This window comes from Empidonax traillii, unplaced genomic scaffold (assembly GCF_003031625.1).
Source record: "Empidonax traillii isolate 1590-97213 ecotype Southwest subspecies unplaced genomic scaffold, ASM303162v1 scaffold65:size4453928, whole genome shotgun sequence".
Taxonomy (NCBI): domain Eukaryota; kingdom Metazoa; phylum Chordata; class Aves; order Passeriformes; family Tyrannidae; genus Empidonax; species Empidonax traillii.
The window spans coordinates 2380727-2401065 of record NW_020955258.1 but is presented as its reverse complement, the minus strand read 5'-3'; positions in this window follow the sequence as shown (position 1 = coordinate 2401065).

Genomic DNA, 20339 nt, shown 5'->3' with positions numbered 1-20339 from the left:
ATGAATACATGTCACATGAAAGAATTAAGCTCTATAAAATCCACAGCACAGTAGGGAGAGAAGAGAGTACAGGAAAATTTATCCCTGTGTAGCATCTTAGTGGGAAACAGGAAAAGGACTAAGGAAAAAAATATTAAGAAAGTGAAAACTAAAAATTTGGACCTGTTTCTATGCAGTGAGATAGTGACAGTTTGGATCTGTTTGTTTCCTTTTATTTTCATGAGAAAGTCTTTTCAAATTGTCCCATCTCTTCCTCCTTTCCTTTAATCCCTTTTCAGGATACTTATAATATTCAGGATTAATTTGGGACAGTTTTCAATTTCTTTCTGCCATTCTTCAATACCCCAAAATTAAAAGGAGCTGAGAGAAGAGAAAGGGTGGCAAAATGAGGGGGAATAAAAAAGGAAAACACTATGAAAAAATAACATGAACTGAGTCTATAGACTGTGTGACAATAAAGGATTAAAATAAACAAACAAACAAACAAAAGTCTGATATTCTAGCAGGTTCTCATTTCAAAAAGTAAAAGCTCCCTTTGGAAACTCCCAGTTTTGGAAAAAGTCAATTTTAGCAGGAAAAAAATTCAAATAAGAATATTACAGCCAACTCCTCTAAAAAATTATCTTTCAAGACAAGCAGAAGCTTGACAATCTTCCCAATAAGAGCCAGGAAATCAGAGGTCTGAGGTTCAAATAAACTACTGATATACAGTCTCAACATATGTTTTCTCTGTTTGCTACATAATGGTTTAGGATTGTCACAGAAATTTTACAGTTGTTTGAGAGGTCATGTGGAGGGTCCTACAACCTCTCCTTCTACATCTTTGACTTCTATTGTTTCATTGAGATTGTTACTGAACACTTATTTTGGCTAGGGCTTTTCCAGGAGCTGAATCCCTAACAACAGTGGTCATGTAAAACCAGTTTCTGTCATACAACACCTGATATAAGATTCGGTGTCAGTAAGATGCTTTCATCCTTTCTGATTTATCACAGTCACTCCACACGTATTTACACCCACTAATGCTCTCTAGATTTTCCCAGTTTGTATCAGGAAGTATGAAGTAAGTGAAGCCAGTAAGTCAGAAAACAAACAGGCATGTATGTCAGAGAACTACTGGTGATCTTGAAGGTTAAGACTTGAAATACAAAAATTTACGACTTGAGGAAAAATAATCTTGCTAAACAGATAGAGTGATCTGGTGTAAACTGGTGAAGGATGTACAGGATGACAACTTCAGCCACTCCAAAATGTAAGGAAGGATAAGCGGTAAGTATATCATAATGTGAACATCTGTATACCTTGAGTTGGTTTGAAATCCAAACCTTCATATGTATTTTGAAAACTTGTCTTCCCAGCCTGCATTATGAATCCAAATCTGAATGCTCTTGGAATTTAATGTCTAGTTTCAAGATGGCAATTTCATACCTAACATGTAGTGTAGGGAATGAAATGACTAAGAGGGCCAATTTCCCTTAGTACAGGTATTTCATTGACTTCAAAGTTCAAATAGTTCCAAGTTCTACCATATTTCTTACAGACTTTAAAATGTTCATTTAAGGCTGGGGAAAAGAGGCTCCCAAACTTGAGTAAAGCAAACAAATGAATCACGGAACCCGTACTGGTGATATTGTACACCATTATTCATAAAGTGTTTTATAATGAGGGGAGTCCCCTACGCATTTGAAACTATAAGTTGTCATGCAGAAGAACACATTAATGATAAAACAAAACAAGAAAAATACAGGGTAATTGAAACTATTTAGTTAGAAATAAATGCATTCAGTTAGTAGGGACTTCTGCCCATACAAGGTTTACTGCCTTTGGTTTGACTTTAACTGCAACAAGACACTCCATATACCCAAGTCCCCTAAGCTGTCCAGTCCATCATTGTTATAGCAGTCTACCCACTGTCATAAACATTTCCCATTTTCTTGAGAGATGAAAGTTTGAGATTTGTGTTTATGTTTTATGATTATGAGTTCACAATTCAGCGCTTGGAGAAGAGGGAGGAATGGGTTTGGGTTTTTCTGAAAAAATCTCTGAAACAGTGAGAAGAGTGGAAGTTTTGTTGGCACCAGCTAATGAGAACAGGAGGGAGAATATTGCTTTCCAAAGGTGGTAGTTTGAACATAATCTGTGGAACATGAGAACACTGCATAGTTTGCTCATTAAGGCTCTTTTGGGCCTGAGTGAAACAGCGAATGTTTTATTAAGCATGTGGCAGAGTGCCAGCAGAAATCCCTATTGATCCTCCCATCTGTAGATCCTCCTGTTGATCAGGCTGGCATGTGGGTCCCACACAACTGGGCAGGACCATGACCGTGACACAAAGGGATGACAGAATCTCTTAAAGAAATCAGAGCTCAGTGCTGGTGCTCTCATGAGACTGAGCTATACCTCGGTGGCTCTAGGTACCTACAGCCTTGAGAGCCAGACCAGTGCTTGTACTGCCATCCCTATTGCTGGCTGTGTCTCTGCTGTTCAGTCATAACCACAGGTCTGTGGAAATCCATCCCATGCCCAGGCTCCTCTTAATACCTGGGCTTCAGAGGCCAGGCCAGGACTTTCCCTTCTGCAGCAGGGAGGCTCTCTGGGACATTGGCTGTTGGTAGCAGGACTTCACAGTGACTCACCTGTGCAGAAAGGGGAAGCTCAGGGGGAGGGCACAGTAGAAGCCCCTCCTTGGATATACAGTGGTTGTGAAAGGGAAATTAAACACATTGCCACGACTGTGTCAGAGGGATGTTCCAGGAGTGTAAGGAAGATAAAGTAATGAAAAGATTTAGGATCTGGGGAGTTGCAAAACCTCATGACCATGACACAGTCCCCATTTGCAATAAAAGCTGGCAAATATTGCCTGTGAGGACAGGTAGTTTCCAGAAAAATACCTGGCATCCACCAAGTTGTTTGACAAAACCTTAGCCAGTCCGTAACTCCTATGGATTAGAATAGACTAAAATAAGCAGCTCTTAAGGCATGCTTCCAGAGCGAAAAGTATCTTTGCTTCCAAAAAAAAACCATGTTTTTTGCTCAAGGGACTAACTAAAAAATGCAATCAATGAATAAGGATCCCTTTCAAGCACAATATGTTTATTCAGAACACTCTCTGGCCTTGGACTTCATCCGCCTATAAAGGTGTGCTGGAGACACTGCCCTCCCAAACACCAGCCACTACCTGCAGCTTTTCCATCTGTGAAGGAGCTGCTCAACCCTGACAGGGCTGTGCTGTCAGCCAGAGGCACCCTCTATGGTTTGAAGCAGTCTGGCCTGGCCAAGGAGCCTCATGGAGGGAGTGCAAGAGCTGCTGCTGAGCACCTTTTCTGCATTTCCTTGTTTCTTTCTCATGCAGCCATTGCAAAGAGCTATGAAGCATTTCCTACCGCCCCATCACCAGCTTCAAAAGCTAAAGGAAACTTCATCTGCATTAGGAATCCAACCCAGATGAAACAGGCCCAGTCTTTCCTTCCTGCTAAGTGGGTTGGTAATATTTCTGTTTAAAGATTAAAGAGCATGCTCTTTACTGGAAAATATAGACATACTGGAGAAAACAGCCACCCATGTTGAATAGTGACTCATGATTCATAATTTCCACTGAAAATTTGAATAAAAGAAATGCCATCTTCACTCAAAATGATGAAAACATGTTTTACTTGGTGAGAAAAGATACCTCTATATGTTTTAAGAAAACTCCTGTCACTAGGCACAACTATTAATTCAATCAGAAGGCTCCAAGTGACCCCGAATCCCTTTAGCACACAGATCACAGCTCTCCTGTATTCAGAACCAGCCAAAGAGTCTCGCAGAGGCTTGAACTGTGTTCCGGTAATGGTGACCCATTTCCCTTTCCGTAACAAAGCAGTGTTAGTAGACACCAGTAAAAACAATAGCTGTGCAGAAAACTATGCAGAGAAACGCTGCTGCAGCTAAGCTAGCAGAACAAAACATTTGCAGTGTGTTTTATAAGTTTAGATGTTCACTCAAATCACTTTGATGGCTCACCAGAGCATCCCACGGCCATGGAATCCCTTCTAAGTAATTTTTAAGGTACACTTACTCTGCTTTCTGAGTGCCGGCAAACGCAGATAAAGAATCTGAGTGCAGAGCAAGGGCAACAGGGGTAATTTGCAGACATTTAAGTGGGATTTAGCAATCCACAAAGGATTGCTTGAGTCTCTGGCACCTTGAGGTGTCCAAAGATCCTGCCCTAAGAACCTAGGAGCAGAAAAGTGCAATTCCTTTGCACATATGGCAGGGTCCCTGAAGCCATACTCCAGCAGTTGAATTCACAGGTGTTGTCACAGGATAAATGGATTTAAGGCCAGAAGGGATTCTTTAAAGTGGCTAGGACATGTACCTAGAACATGGCTCATTCTCCAGTAAGCTGCTGGTGTCCTGCGTGATCTGAGACCTATCAAAGGGTTGAGAAACTGAAACACTCAGCCTTCTCCAGACCTGATGTACAGCTGTTTGGGTCGGGCAAAGGATGATAGAGAATCACTGAAGTACTGGGGTGTCTTGTCCCAAGGGCCTGAGTGCAGCACTTTGCCAGCAACTTCACAGACTCGGAGAGAGGATGGAACATGCTCCTGCAGCCTAATGGTTGCACACTCACAGTACTATTCCAAGGACTGATAATGAACTTTGTGTGATAAATTTAGGGATAAAGTACCAAAATAGACTTTTAATCAGAACTGTGTCTTTGCCTTCTTCACATGTCTGCCTACTAGTGGACTACAGAGATTCCTCTCTCCCACATTCTCCCTCTCCCAGTGAACCTTCAGTCTTCTTTCAGGAAGATTAACTCACCCCTCCTGGGAGGGGCTGTTTGATAACCTGAAGTATGCTCAGTAAAATACTCCACATTGAGTGAGCCACATGCTACTGACACAATTACAAATCACCTAATTAGGTGATTTGCTGCTGGATGCTGGCTGGACTCCGTGCCTGCAGACAGATGGTGACCCATATCTGCCAAGGGCAAAGGAACACCTATGAAAGTTTAGAACTTGGGGGAGTTTTTTTTCACCATTTTATTCATCATTGTCTGGTATCTCACATATCACCAGCATTTCCTGTGTCTCCTGTGTCACAGACTAATACTGCTGTAAGGCAACTATCAAGCGTGCTTAGAGCTACCCCCAGTTACTGCCCCTCAAACAGGCAAAATTCAGGCTGACAGTAAGGTTTCAGTGCAATGAGGGAAGCAAGAAAGAGACACTGGAATTAGTGGGGTCTGGCTAGCAGAAAGGCATGTGCAGGAGGAAGAAGGGTAGTCTTGTTCAGAGACTTCTCCCCCTTCTACTACCTCACTCCTTTGGGTTACAGAATTCCCAGTTGGGACCTTGTTATCCTTTTCCTAATTTCCTCTCTTGCAGGCACCTCTGCTTATGGTTCTGCAGTGCTGAAGAGAAGGAAGAGGAGAAAGGGCTTTGCATGTAGCTCTGCTCATACAGGAAGCAGGGGGGAGAGATGAGTCCTGCTCTGCAAGCCAGCTGAGGGCTGTCCTTTGTCTGCATTTCAGAGAAGATTTGCTCAGTGCCTGTCAACTGAACTGGGTCCCTTGGAGGGAGGAGGGGAAAAGCAAATGCTGAGAGGCTAAATGGATGAAGAGAGGTCAAACTTGTTCCTGTAGATAACTTGTATTCAAGTAATGCGTTGCAAAGTCACTTCATTTCACGGTGTAAACTGTATGGACGAACTTCAGTGAAACTCCAAACTATGCAAGAGTCAAATGATCTGGGCATTCTTAATAAGGTTGAGATTTAGGTCACATTTGCTTAGAAGACAGTTAATCTGTGAATACTTTTGCCACATCTGGCTACTTTTGATTTGACATCAAAATAATGCAAATTTCACGGTCCTTCCAGGATATGCTTGCATTGTAGTCAAACATTTGATGAAGGTCTGTGGTTTTCATTAGGTTTGCTTAAAGATTTGAGCCAAATTCAATCCCTTTATTTGCAGAAGCAACTTTTTTAAGATGAACTCAAATAAAATGAAGAGTCAAGCTGTTTTTCTCTGGTTTCTAGGTGGTCCCTGCTAACAAATTTTCAGGCTAGTTCCAGCACCGCTACAGTAAAGCTCTCACTGAATTCTCTCTCCTACTGTCTTCAGAGGTCCCTGGGAGCTTCCATTCCAGGCAGCTCTCTGGGGTCCTGTGTAAGGCCTGGACAAACAGGACTATCCTCACAAATTTTCTTTGACCCTGCAAGTTTTGTCAGGGCCACAGATTTCCCCAGCAGAGCACTGGCAAGGCACTTCAGCACTGAAAATAGCCTGAGACTGAACTGACTGTTGTGAATTTTGAGAATGTCCATAGGGTTAAAAGCGGCAGAAAACCATTTCTGATGGCAGCCCCTTTCCAAGCACAGACACAGTTTCCTCTGCTACACCAAAAAGGGTTGAAAACCAATGCAAAGAGCATGAAAAGCAGCTGGTCTCTGATTTTGTACCCATGGCTCTGGGACTTGAGCACAGTTCTGATGACACCTGCACCTATGGGTAACTCTAGAAGAGTCCACTGAACATATATGGAGCCATGCTTAGGATATTCATGCAGCATTGCAGAACATGTCACAGGTAATGATGCCTGTAGTTAACAGCAAATGAAAGTAACAGCAATGTGAGTTCACATGTGGAGAATTAAGACCTTGTTTGGAAGTCCAGCTGGTGAGAGCAGCCCAAAAAGCATTTCTCAGTGAGCCACTGCACTGAAGGGCTATCAGCAACGTGAAATAAGCAAAATATCCTTGTAGCGAAACTACGCATGTACACCCCAAAACACAGAGTAAGCAGATCTGCTAGGAGATGGTACTCCCTCCTGGTTGTATTCAGAGCAAACTCGTGCTGCTACCAGAGTCTGCCTTCTCCACAAACCAGACAGCTTCTCATGACGGCCTGGGATCAAAATCAGCAACTTCAGCAAGACTCATCTTCAGGGAAGCAGCAGTCAGAATCTTTTATCAAGACTAGTTGTATTTTGAGAATATTAATTTCAATATTACCACGATAAAATTAGCAATATTTAAGTGAATGGTTAAAAACATAGCTTCCAGGAACCAAAACCTCTACCAACAAAATCTTTTTTTGAAAGTTGTATTTTATCTAAACACATTACAACTTTGATGATCAAATATCTCAATCTGTCAGATAGGCAGAAGTATTTCAGAGGAACGTGGAATTGAAGCACACTTTTTAATAAGTCTTCATGTTGCCAAACAAATACTTGTATATCCTCACTTTTTTTCTAAAGAAAAATCAAAGGAACTGAATTATGTTTCTCACAAATCATTTTGGTCTCTCCACTATTCTGCTTCATTCTGCCCCTCCTGCTCCTTCAGGTTTGTCTTCTGCCTTTAAAGTGGATGTTCCTCAGTTAAATGTGTAAGTATTATGCTGTGCAAGTGTAGCAAGGCCCTGACTCCTCCTTTCAGGCCTTCTGGTACACACAGTGTAAATAGAATAAAATCATAGAAGTTTTCCCCATCTATACACATCTTCTGAACTCCACCTGCTCCCAGCTCAGCCAGCTACAATTAGTCAGTGCTGAGTTGGCTGGGAGCAGCGCCGTGGCAGTGCCACCTCAGCCGCTGCCCCTGTGTGTGTACTGGGAAGCCACAGCTCGTGTGAGCTGATAGGGACCAACAGCCAGCTTTGATTTTGACCATCACCTTTTGACTACAAACAACAATGTCAAAACCTGATTACCACAAAGCACAAACTGTGATGGGTGTATCTGGGCAACTGGAACCCACTGACTTCAGGTGCGGATAATATGAGTACTGTGCAGAACTAAATCACACCATCAAAGAGCCTGGGAGCTTTCCTTGGGAACTCAAAGGATCCCAAATAGGCCACGGCAAATTCCTCTCTCCAATTTCCCAGCTCAGGACTCCTCTCTCGGATACTGGCAGCTCAGAGTACCACTGCTGATGGGAAGAAATTCCTTAGCAAGAATTGAAGCTGCATAATTAAGGACTTCAGTGACCCCTGTAGACACCTGAAACTGGAGCAAACAGAACAAGGTGTGCCTAGAAATGCTGTGTTCCACAGGCTTGCCACCTTTTTCCTCTTTCAGCTCATGGACACTTCTAATCCTAGTACCAAACTGAGCTAAAAGCTAAACAAAGTAACTTTGTTCCCTGACTCCTAAGGTATGTCTGATCATTGTAACAGTGGAAGCAGAACTATTATGGCAAGGTCCCCATTATAAGAAATTATTCCTAAAACAAGCAACATGGTGGCATAGATCCTTCCCCTGCAATGATAGGTGGGTTGAGAGCACCCTAAAATATTCTGGGGCCCAAAATATATTTGGGTCTCCCATAATCGTACTCAGGTTTGTATGTGATGGGTTTTTCTATTCTAGCTATTCCCCTGCATCCTGCAGTACGGGTTTTCCACCTGTAGGTCCTCACTGTGGATGCAGACAGTGAAAGTAAGGAGTGTCTCAGGGCAGGGATGCCCTCCTGGAAGGAAGGCAGGGCAGGACAGCTGTCCCCATTCAGGACCCAGTATGTCTGTCAATATTGAGATGGTCTCTTCCAATGAAATAAAGATCCTGTTAGTTTGGCTGGTTTTTAATGTGTGTCACTCTCATGTACTATAAGAGCATTTTCATCCTGGTACATGTGCATCTTTAGTATGTTACTCAAATATCAAATATTTTCTCAGTGAGAAAAGCTAGTGAATAAGACCAGATCTTATACAGCATGATTGCTGCTGTCTCCTTGTCTCTGCCGGAATGAGAGGGATGCAGACGGCCCAGAGTGGCCTCTGTCCTAGTTGCAGACAGTCTTGTTGTTCTAAAAACTGCTAAGATGCATATGTGGTTTTGGCTTCTGAAAACTGGGTTGAATGATGGTTGAAAACTTCAGTATAAATGCCACTTGTGTATTATAGTTACAGATGACAAGGAAATAATTATAATAAGTATTTTATGTTACTTATAAATAAATAAATAAATAAATAAATAAATACTCTCTGTATATCATATAATACTTTACATATAAATATAATATTACATATATTATATATATATATATAATACATTCATTATTATAATCAGTCCATTCTGGATGACATATAAACAATTATTTCAGGTTTATGCTCCAAATAAAAGACCTAGACAAGTCGGAAAATCACATTATTTAAAATTCTGAGCCTATGAGAAGACAGGGAGATACCCACCCTGTAATTTTTTTGCAATATTTCCAGAATGAGAAGCATATTACTAATTTAATCAATGTCTCTCAGCTTTTGACGAAAGATTTATAGGCACAAAGTTGGTGAGACATACAGTGCCCTGTTCTAACAGTTGCTGGGGTTCCCAGGGTTCTTTCAGTTTCCCAAGGGGAAAGACAATGCAGACTTGAGCAGGCACACTGGGGAGGGTGATCTGGGGTGCATAAAACCTCTGGGCCTTTGGTTCATAGATCAGAGTCTTCACCTGGGAAAAATGGCAAGCCCCCTCCTAGGAAGTGGGATTTGAAGTCTCTAAAGCAGGTTGCCACAGGGGCTTTTGCCCTTATGAGAAGATTTCATTACCTTGGTCCTTTGCCAAGGGAGGAATAGTATGGCACTGCCAGCACAATGCCTGGGAAGAACCTGAATGATGTCAGAACAACAGGGTTAAAATTTGTGATGTGCAGAACAGGGTTCTTAATTGCTGCCAGGAGAGTGTTTGTATGTTGAGGAAAGCCTGATTGCTCAACAGGAAAGAGTGATAAGGAAAACTTTTCTTGTAGAGAAGAAAAAGTTCAGGACAGGGAAACAGTATTCAGAGCCTTACCAGCACATAGCTTGGTATGTTCCTGCTCGGCTAGGAGCAGATTTATATTTGAAAGACTTGAAACGTGGCACTACAGCTTCCCTCAGGCAGCTGTCACAGATGGACAACATATTCAACCCCATCAAAATAGTGGCTGTTGTATATCTCAGACAAAATAACACTGAAAATTGTCTTGCATTGAAGAACAGAGTTAAAGAGGGGCCTTTGCTTTTAAAAGGTGATGCAGTTGCTATTGGGAAACTTGTGGCCTTTGAATTTAAAAGACATTGCCCCCCACATTTTGTCACCTGCTACCGCAGAACAGACTGATAGTCCCTAATGAGACCACCATAAGGTTTTTCTTCTTAAGAACAAGGCACATATTACTTCTCTGTTTCTCTGCATCTCTCAAGCATGCTGGCTGGGCCATTTGTGAAAGCTAGAAATTGCCATTTAAAGAAAGCTCAACCACTGTGGCCTCAGGCCTCTAGGGATATTCTTTTGGGGGGAACCAATCAATGCAAATGTTTTTACTACAAACCCAAACCTGACAAAGAAGTCTGTTACTATGATTTTACCAACCTTCCTTCCTGGATATCTTAGAATCAATCATAATAATTTTGACAGTCTCTCAACTTAATCTAGACTTGAAAAACTTAAAACATGTATTCTGAGGAGGTTTTTCTCTGTCATGTAGAGTAGGTAACAAATTTCCACTCCCTCTCTAGCACAAACATCAAAGAAGGCATCAGAAAACTGAGGAAATGGCCCTCCTTGGGAATCAGAGCGAAAATTACAGGATAGCTGCAAATTTAAAGATTTTTAATTTTGAAGAAAGGAACCTCCTCTTTCTTATTGTGAAAAGACTCCACCTCAAATAGAAAGATCCCAGGATTTCCCACACAGTATACTACTCCTGGAAAAGAAAGGGAGTACGTTAATAAGTACAACCAGAGAGAAGGAGTACAGCTATGTAAGCTCAGGACACTGGTGAAGTCTGCTGAACAACAAACAGTCAAACTGCTTAAAATTTTTCTGCTAACTTCAAGGATTGCTGCCCTTGGTGTTCTGGAAGTGTTCCATGGATTCAGGAAAAATTTTCCACCACAGGCTGAAGTGCTGTTTAGCAAGATTTGTCAATGTGAACACATTCTTGGAATGGAAGGCTCTGGAATGAGCAAATCCAATGTGAGGGAAACACATTTAAGAATGTCTTCTTCATATTGAAGTATCTTCACAAAGTGCAAGTGATCTGAGCAGTGTCTATATTCCTGGGTAGCCAACTTCTACTATTGTTTATACCTATAACATTCTGAAGAACTCCTCACCCGGACCAACAGTGTTGGTCACTGCATCCTTGCAAAGTAAATTCCTGCCCTCAGATTGCCTTCTTTAATCACTGAATACTGGTTGGAACATCCCTTGTTGGAAGACACGTCCTATTTTCAAACCATGTAATCAGTGTCAATCACAGCATTAGAAAGTTGGTGATAAGCAGCACAGGAGGAACCTTTCCATAGAAGCTTTTTTCTCTGCTCATTTGGGTGAGTAAGAGTTGAAACAGTTCTAGTTCAGACGTCAACACACACGTCAGAACCACATTTAACATAAGTCTCTGTTACCTGTAGGGAAGTTACTCATTTTTTTCTCTCAGCTACTGCTTCCTCACAAGTGGCGGGCCCCATGTCTTGGCCTCACTTCTACAGGGTTTGGGAGGACATGTATACATAATGGAAACTAAATTGTTCTTTTTCTTTTAGCATTCCTTTTTTTTTACTATGCATCAAACACAAACCCTTCCCTAAGAGGACCAAATCCACCTTATTCATAGTGTCCTACCCTTACACAAGGCTTGGCCATCTCTAAGCTCTTTCTCAGAAAGGGTACAGTTTTGTGAGAGAGGCTGTCAGAAATGTGCCCTGCACACATCTCACACGTCACAGTGAATCAGGAACCCAGTGAAGGACATGTGCTATAGTTCTGGCATATGGAAGGATTTGCATAACTTTAACTACATGAATAACTATTTTTATTCAAAATCCAAAGGCCTTCTGATGACTCAGGGCTTAGTTTGACCATTACTTTACCACAAAGAAGGAATGTTATGATGGCCTTATTTGCCCTTATTGGTGCCAGCATAACTCACAGGAACTTAATGCAAATTGTCCTATGTTAGAAATAAACACCGTCTGTCCTTTCCTTGAGGGGATAAGCAGCACAACCCATGTAAAGTCCCCCCCATGCCACGTGTGCTACAATGTCCTTGTATACACAATCTCTGTGGTGAAGATGAATTCGTGAGCAGCCCCTCAGCAGAATTATTTTAAATAAGGGCTAGTTTACCATCCCCGGAAAAAATTTAAGCAGTGTTACAGATTTTCTTTCCAACCATCTGTTCGCTGCTCAGCAGTACCTCAGGCAACTTAGCTTACTTGTTGTACCTTTGCCCGTGTGGAGCAATAATTCCTGAAGGGATGAATAATAGCAGTGTGGCATAAATTATGCCCATTTTTACCTCCCTCAGGAGATCTAAAAAGTAGTTTCTTTAGAGATGTTGTTCCAGCTGTAGGGATAGTGTATTTCCACTAAATCCTCTTCCCAAGAATGTGAAAGATTCAAGGATTTAACTGATGGGATTGTAAAACTGGAGTTCATGATTTATGGGCAAACTCCAGCACAGGCTTTGCTGCTCAGAATAGAGTAGAAGCTCTCATTGCTTATATTGTCTCCTGAAAGCATCCCTGTCCAAACACCTTCACGCACTTCTGAGACTTCCATCCAGCTGCTGAGTTCAGGGTGCCACCCCAGCTATTTCTCTTGCTGATGACTTGCTTGCAAGCTTCGCTCCCTACCCACCACTGCAACCACACATCATCAGTAAGGTAAAACTAACCTGTCTCACAATGGTCTAGACCCAGATCGGGTTGCTCTTCTCTATTTCCTTTACTCCTTTTACAACTTTAGCAGTTTCAACTACGTAAACCCTGTCCTTGTTTGTAGTTGACTTTTTTAATTCTTCAAAGGAAAAAGCCAGTGCTCTCCCCAGTAATCTTCTATTTGGCACCTTGTTCTCAGCACTCTAATGACTCCACCTGCTTTGAAAATGTCACTGGCTTACATCTTTCTCAAGATTCTTTTGATTTCTAGCACATTGACATAGCCTCCTTTGGTAAAGGAAGGCCCTTCCCTTCTTATTTTCTTTCCCTTTTCCCCTTTCTTTTAGAAGAAAGTTTTAAGACCTGGCAGCACTAAGACAGAGGCAGAAAATGGAGCCCACAACAAAGGCACAAGATTTCAAGTCCTGCTGTCAGGTGTTACTGGCAGTGATTACAGGCTGGTTTCAGTGCTGCTGTCTGGAGGGGTTCATCTAAGAGCAGACTGGACCTAGAATGTACTCCTGCTCACAGCTGTCAGAGATTTAGTTCAGCTCTACCTGTGTCTCCCCATTCTGCTTTCAGTGGCAATTGAATGGCACGTGCACTTGGAGTTTAGGTCACTGAGGGAAATCTACCACATGCTGTTTGGGACACACAAACCTCAGCTCCAATATGGCCAAAGAAGGAGTCAGACTCCTAGGGCTCCCAGGCCACCCCAGCGCCGGCTGTCACAAGCACCACAGCCTGATCTCCCTGGAGTCTGGCCCAGAGCAGACCCCAGTCAGCTGCAGGGGTGCTCTGCCAAGGGAGCAGGATTGTACCTTGCACTTAATGTGACACCCCAGGGAGCAGGATGATGTAAGACACAGCTCACCCTCTTCCCCCAGGTACTAGTTTTGCTCATTGACAGCAGATGGGTTCTGCCTTCAAGTGAATGGGAAGTTTAGGGGTAGGATTTGGGTCTTGCCTTCAACCCAGAGAGCTGAAACAGAAAAAGGTGCTGTAGTGGATGTGCTGCCTCAGATTCATATTTATTCATATGAGTCTTTATATGAAGTGAAGCCTGGAGAAGTCTTGGTCTAAGCTGCTGTCTTCTCAGGAAGGCTCACAATTTGATTTTATCAGGTGACACTTTCAGTATGGTTTTAGAGTGGGGCAGGGTGGCATGGGCTCAGGCCACCAAAAACTGAACTTGAAACAGGCTTTACTGGCACACACATTACCAGTTTCAGCTCAGGTGACTCATGAATCACACGAACTGAGTCAGTATTTCGGTGACATCAATGCTACCTCCAGAGAATACCTGAAACTCATCAAAACAGTTGCATGATAGAACTGCTCCTGTTTTAACTCATTCTGCTAAAGGATCTTGCCTTTTAGCTGTGGTGACCTGTCACATTTTCTAACTGGGAGAAGTGAAGAATGGTGCAGTGACAGTGGCCAGGGACTAAGAGACCAGGCAAGTGCCTCTGACTGTGGCATTGCTGCCTCCGTCAGCTGTGTCCCAGGAGAGCCTCCAGTTCTTGAGCAAAAGGATTTTAACCAGTTATTTTGCCTTGTCCACAGCCATAGAGCACAAGTGTGCCAGCTGCCAGCCCTCTTCCCATGCAGGGAGAAGAGCAGAGTGAAAATGAACATGGAGGCAGGGAGTCTGGGTTCAACCTAAACCCCAGTCTACTGCAGTAGTCTGTGTGACACCCACCCACCATGGAGCTACTAGAAATTTGCTCAAGTGGAAGCACAAGAGGCATAAACTTGTCACCCTAATTAAAATCAAAGTAACTCATATCTGTGGGAAGATCCTAAAGGTGTCAGAGCTGTAAAAAGATATGGTCCAATTCCTTACATCATTCCCTTACCACACTTTGATCCCAACATTTAAATTTAGGATGCAGCAGTTAGAACAACTCTCAGTATGGAGTAGTAGAATGTTTAAAAAACCCTCACATCTTGTTTCCTTTCTGCTGGGTTCAAAGTTTTAGATGAAATCACCCTGAAAAAGATGTTTGTGCAACAGGAAAATGCGGTATCAAGATTATCAGAACAAGGTAGGCAACAATATATTTCACGTGACTTGATTACAAAAAATGACAAGGAAACCACAGGACATTGGTGTGAATGCAATGGAACAAGGCCACGAAGTGTGTGCTAGGTGCCACAGACATAAGGGTTTCTACAGATTTGAATGAGATTCAATTTAGATCAAAAGGACCTCGAGGGTTTTTTTTCTTTTTAAGATAGAGGCATGTCTTTTGGCATTACACAGCTTGTGGCTATTGAGGCAGATCTGAAGGTAACAGGATGTAGAGCATGCACTTTTGATTTACTAGCACAAATGGCTTACACAGGCATGGAAAGTAAACTGCTTTAAGCTCTTTAAGATCAAAGATAAGACGTATTAGCAGGACTCGCTGGGGAGTTTTTTCTCACTTCCTTGCCATGTTAATTTAGTACAAAGGTACTTCCCTGACTGGCCTATTTGCAAAATACAACATCCAGATTTTGTAACATATTCCCTTCACTAATGTCCAGGCCACAACCCCCCCATTCCCTTTCATTCTGCTCTTGGGTCACAGAATCATAGAATGACTTGAGTTGGAAGACACCATATAGATCATTTAGTTCCAAACACCCTGCCATGGGCAGGAACACCTCCCACTTGACCAGGTTGCTCAGAGCCCCGTCCAACATGGCCTTCAACATTGCCAAGGATGGGACATCAACAACTTCTCTGTGCAACCCATTCCAGTGTCTCATCACTCTCATAGTAAAGAATTTTTTTTTGCCTATATAACCTAATTTTCCCTTCTTTCAGTTTGAACCCATTATTCCTTGAACTCTTGAAAGCACAAAGAATGTTGAACAATCCCTTTCTGACCGTATCCTTCCTTCTGACTTTCTCAGTAAGAAACTACTGAATGTGCCAGATTCTGCTAACCTTAAAACTGAGAACATGTTGCCCAAATTAATAGTACCATTCTTACTTGTACCAACTACAGTGCAACTCAACACGCATGAGTTCTCTATTAAAATGCCTATAAGTTCTTAATTTCTGTGTTGGTGCAAGCCCAGATTCTGCGTGATGTTCCCTCACTGTGCAGGAACATCTTTTACACCTCATCTTCTCAACTCAAGCTTTTTCAAAATAAATGGCTACATCATGTTTGCCCAAGACACAATGTTCTCTCTTTATCACAAGGTAAACCAATCTGTGAAATTGGTTTCTGATGAGATGGTCAGTACTGGGAAGCAAGAGAAAAGGCAGATGAGCTTAGTCCTCCTTAAGGTGTTCTTTTTCAGAGAGTAAATGTTAATGGGGCTTGTCAATGCTAAGAGAAAACTGCAAATCCGACATTAAACGATTGGAAATACTTATTCAGAAAAAAAGGTGCACAGAAAAAAAGGTGTACATCACTGCCACGTGTAAGGGGTTTCAATGTGTTCAGTATGTTAATTTTTTACAAGAAGTCCCTCTGTCTTTCACAGAAACATTTCACAATCTCAAAACATGTAAGTGCAAAAGTGTCCCGGTTTTGATTTTGAAATGTGGCCACCTTTCCTCTTAGGTAACAGGGCTTTCAAGATTAAAATATCTGTTTCAGGTACAGGATTTCAGGACTTGCTCGTATATTTTCATCCTCCTAACAAATATAGCTAAACAGTAAAGATGATTTAGATAGTACTTTTGGAGTATTTTTTTTTTCTGGGAAATTTGAAAGATTCAATATAAAAAATGAATAGATTTATAATCTATTCAGATGTGCTGTTGAATACATGTTACTTGTTTTCAAACAGCCCTCATTCCAAAAACATACATATTAATCTTTAAATTGTTTATAGTCTGAAGACTTAATGAAAGGTGTCTTTGCAGATGTACTTTGTTACGTACTTAGGGAGGGCTAGCAGCACTGAGGCACTGAGAGGAGGACTGCATTACTTTGCGCAAATCTGGTCTCTTTTTGCTTTACTTGTTAAAATTGTGGCTGTTGAAAATAGAGACACTATGCTGCTATTAGTCTGCAGCAAATTACTACTTGATCTTTTGCAGGTCCGTGTCTGAATGTTCCTTGTATGTTCTTCATTCTGACTCTCCATTATGTTTTGTCTGCCCTGTCTAGACCTGAGAGACCTGAAAGATTTAACACACTAACGTACTTAATTCAATTTCTTTAAAGGGATAGAATATAGAATTTTTCTAGCCTGTCTCTGCTTGAAGACAAAAAGTTGTGTTTGATTAAAATATAACATCCAGAAATATATCTGCAGCCTGATTGCAAATCATCAAGGAACAGGGAAATCCCACTGCTTCTTTTGAAAGTTTTTTTTTGCTAGTTAATCACTTACAGAGTTAAAAACCCGAACCTTTATTTGTGTGGGTAAGTCCTTCTGGTCAGTCTCTTTTCTGAATAACTGCACATGTGCCTGTGCTACATGGCTCTGTCACAGTGTTTGGAATTTGGGACTGCACCTTGAACTTGCTCAAATCTTTCGTGAGTACTGATCTATTGCTTGTATTATATTAGCAGACAGAGATGCCAGCTAAGATTTCACTGATAGGCACACAATATGTTTCTCTTTCCGCTACAAACATGCAAAATGTAAGGTGTGAGAAGAACCTTCTCTCCTTTTACAGATGAAGAAATGAGGCAAACTGCATGTCCTTTTGAACTCATTTAGGACAGTTTGGAACACCTGTCACACGGTGGGCTCAAATGAATTATTCCAAATTTACAGTGGGATAAAACAAGATTAGAATTTGGCTCTGAAATCTGCCTGTGAGGAATGGGAAGTTTGTGGGAACTGAACCCAGAAAAAAAATTCATGTCTAAAAAGCCCTGGAAAAGAGCCAAACAATTTATAGTTATAATAGATTAGAGCTCCTGTCCTAATTCTGTTTGCTGATACCCAGCTGCTTACTCCCTCATATCCTGTAAACTCAGACTGTACCCTGCTGCACTCCCACATGCACAGCACCAGACTGACTTCATCATTTCAATCCAAGCCAACTACAAATTGGGAAGCTTTTAGTCAGCAGCTCATGTGGTAGTTTCACTGTCTTTAATGGATATGAACAATATATGTTGCACCTTGTTACATACACTTTCTTTCTTTGCCAGTAAAAGCATTCCTGTGGCCAGAGTTCTGCACAGCATGTTGATTCTGAGTGGGTGTTTGGTGACAAGCTGAATCAAGCTCACCACCTCTGGGGTCCTGCACAAAATTTTACCTTTTGGTTCAAATTCTCACTAGATCCTTTCCTGAGTTCCTCCAACTGTCTTTTTCATGTTTTGGCCTATAGCATCTCAAGTGACACAATACAGCTGCTACTGTCCACTACAGCTGTTGGTTTGTCCATCTAATAATCTAAATCCTGAAATTATAGAATATTCTCTTAGTTGGCTCAAGATGGAGCAGAGACAGGCCTAACCAACTCCTTGTAAAGCAGAATTAGCCTTCATTTTGGCATAGCACATTTGGCTCCTAATAGATATTGTTTGTTTCAATCTTGCCTTAGTTTCACTGTGCCATACAGAGGGTATTTCCACAAGTCAGATTATTTAAAACAGGCAGGTTTTTTTACTTGCTATGTGGTAGATTTGCATATATCACTCTTGTCAACTATAATGAAAGTTACACATGTAAAAACCCTGGTGGCAGATTGTGATAAGGCAGATTTGACACATATCACTCTGTAGATAAGGACGTTACAAGGCTTAGACATTTGTAGTGAAATGCTTTGAGGAAGGACTGTGTATAATTGATAATGAGATGCAGATGGCTTGAACAAACTGGATGTCAAAAAGGTGACCAGCCTTGGAAGAAAGTTTGTGTCAGAACTCATCCCATAGAAAACAGCAGAGATAGAAAGGGCAGGCCTGATTTGCTCCTCTCTCTTTACTGCAGACTCAGTGCTCCTGAAAGTAAAGAAGAGGAAGGATTAGGGAGAAAACAACCTCTCTAAGATCAAAAGAAGTGGTTGGAAGATTTGACAGTAGCATGAAAGTTTGCCTGTTTCCTTCTTCCCATCTTCTTCCATTTCACAATGGGAGTCCTTGAGTGCCTGGTGGAGGTTCCCTTCTTAAACATACCGTGTCTTTACTGCAGGGTTAAGAAAAATGTAGCAAGTTGTTATTGAAATGTCATACATGATTTCCCATGCCACCTGCATGAAGACTTCTTTCTCTCTGTCTTAGTGTAAAAGAAATGACATCGTCTATTTACTTGAATGACAGACATTACTTTCCCCTAGCTTCTACTTTGGATAGGTTCAGCTACAACTCATAGCTGGTTTAGAACTACAATACTGCTTTCCTTGCCACTACCCTGGTGATTGGTCAGAGAGTACAGATATTGCTTATGAATAATCACAAGGAACCTTAAGATGTAGCCAAATCTGTAGTAGGTTTGAGGACTCTGCTTGAAAATATAGCCCTCTCAGTTAACTGAACTTGAAGTGGGGCGCCTGGGAGCTGCCTAAAGAAGTATAGTTATGATCTGCAAATGAACTAAGTCAGGGTTTTGAAATCTTCAAGAAACCCTGAAGCCAGAAAAAAGCTTCCAGTGAAATCTTATAATCATCAAGCCTGGGAGAAGGCATCAGATTTAAGTTTATGATTTGTTTGCTACATCATGTTGATTTAATAAAGCTGCTCTCTATTCCATTAATGTCTTCTAATGCTGGATTCTACTGGCTCACAGACTTCTTTCCTGTGCTTAAAGGAAGTGCAATCTAGCCTGCTACCTCTGAAAGATGCAACTACTTTTCCCCATATATCATCACAGACAAACTCCTGTTTGTTCATCATCCCAGGGCATTTTGTTAAAAAAGCTAAAACCAGAACTATTAACTGCAGAAAGAAGCCAAAGATGTCTCAGATAACTTGCTGAGAGATGACTGACTGCAGGTCAGCCTATGAAAGCTTGGCATCTCAGGTGAAGAACCTAGATCTTTCCATGTACCACAGGAGTCTGTGCTCATGATTTCATAAAAATAGAGCAGACAAACCCTTTGACAATAAAAAACTCATGGGCTTTTAGCTTATGGAAAAAAGAATGGAAACACACTGAGCTGAAATGTGAGAGAACCATGCTTTCTGTTATGTTATATGGACTCTGTTTTTAATTGTCGAAAGGGATCTTGAAAAGCCAGAACACAGAGATGCAGGAATAAGATGCCATGAACAAGAATTACACAGATAAAACAAAGAGGTATCCAGTCCCTTTTCAGATGTGACCCATGTGAGCTGATGAAATGCAAGGCCTCTCAGTGCCACACAATGGAATCCAAAGAAATTAGTGCCAGAGGACACTGAATCTCCTTTGCAAACCTGGAGCCACATGTGAGCTGAGCTGGGCTCAGTATAAAGGCCAGGCCCAAGGCCCCAGGTGAGGCATTGCTGAGGCAGCTGCCCCCGCTGTGTGGGGTTTGGTGGGGTTTTATGCTCTGTGGGGACAACATACTGCCTGTGGATGCACCTGTGGGTGCATCGACCCCTCTGCTGTGCCCCACAGTGCCCCACGGCACACATCAGCTGTGGGGCCAGCAGACTTGGCGCAAGCAACCTGCAGAAATCTCATTTGGCCAACACCCCTCTGGTGCCCGTCAATAAATCCTTGTAATAAGTGTTTTTGCATAGCTGAGTGAGCTCCCCATTTCGACCTTTTCCTGAAATAATCTGTTCCAATCTGCT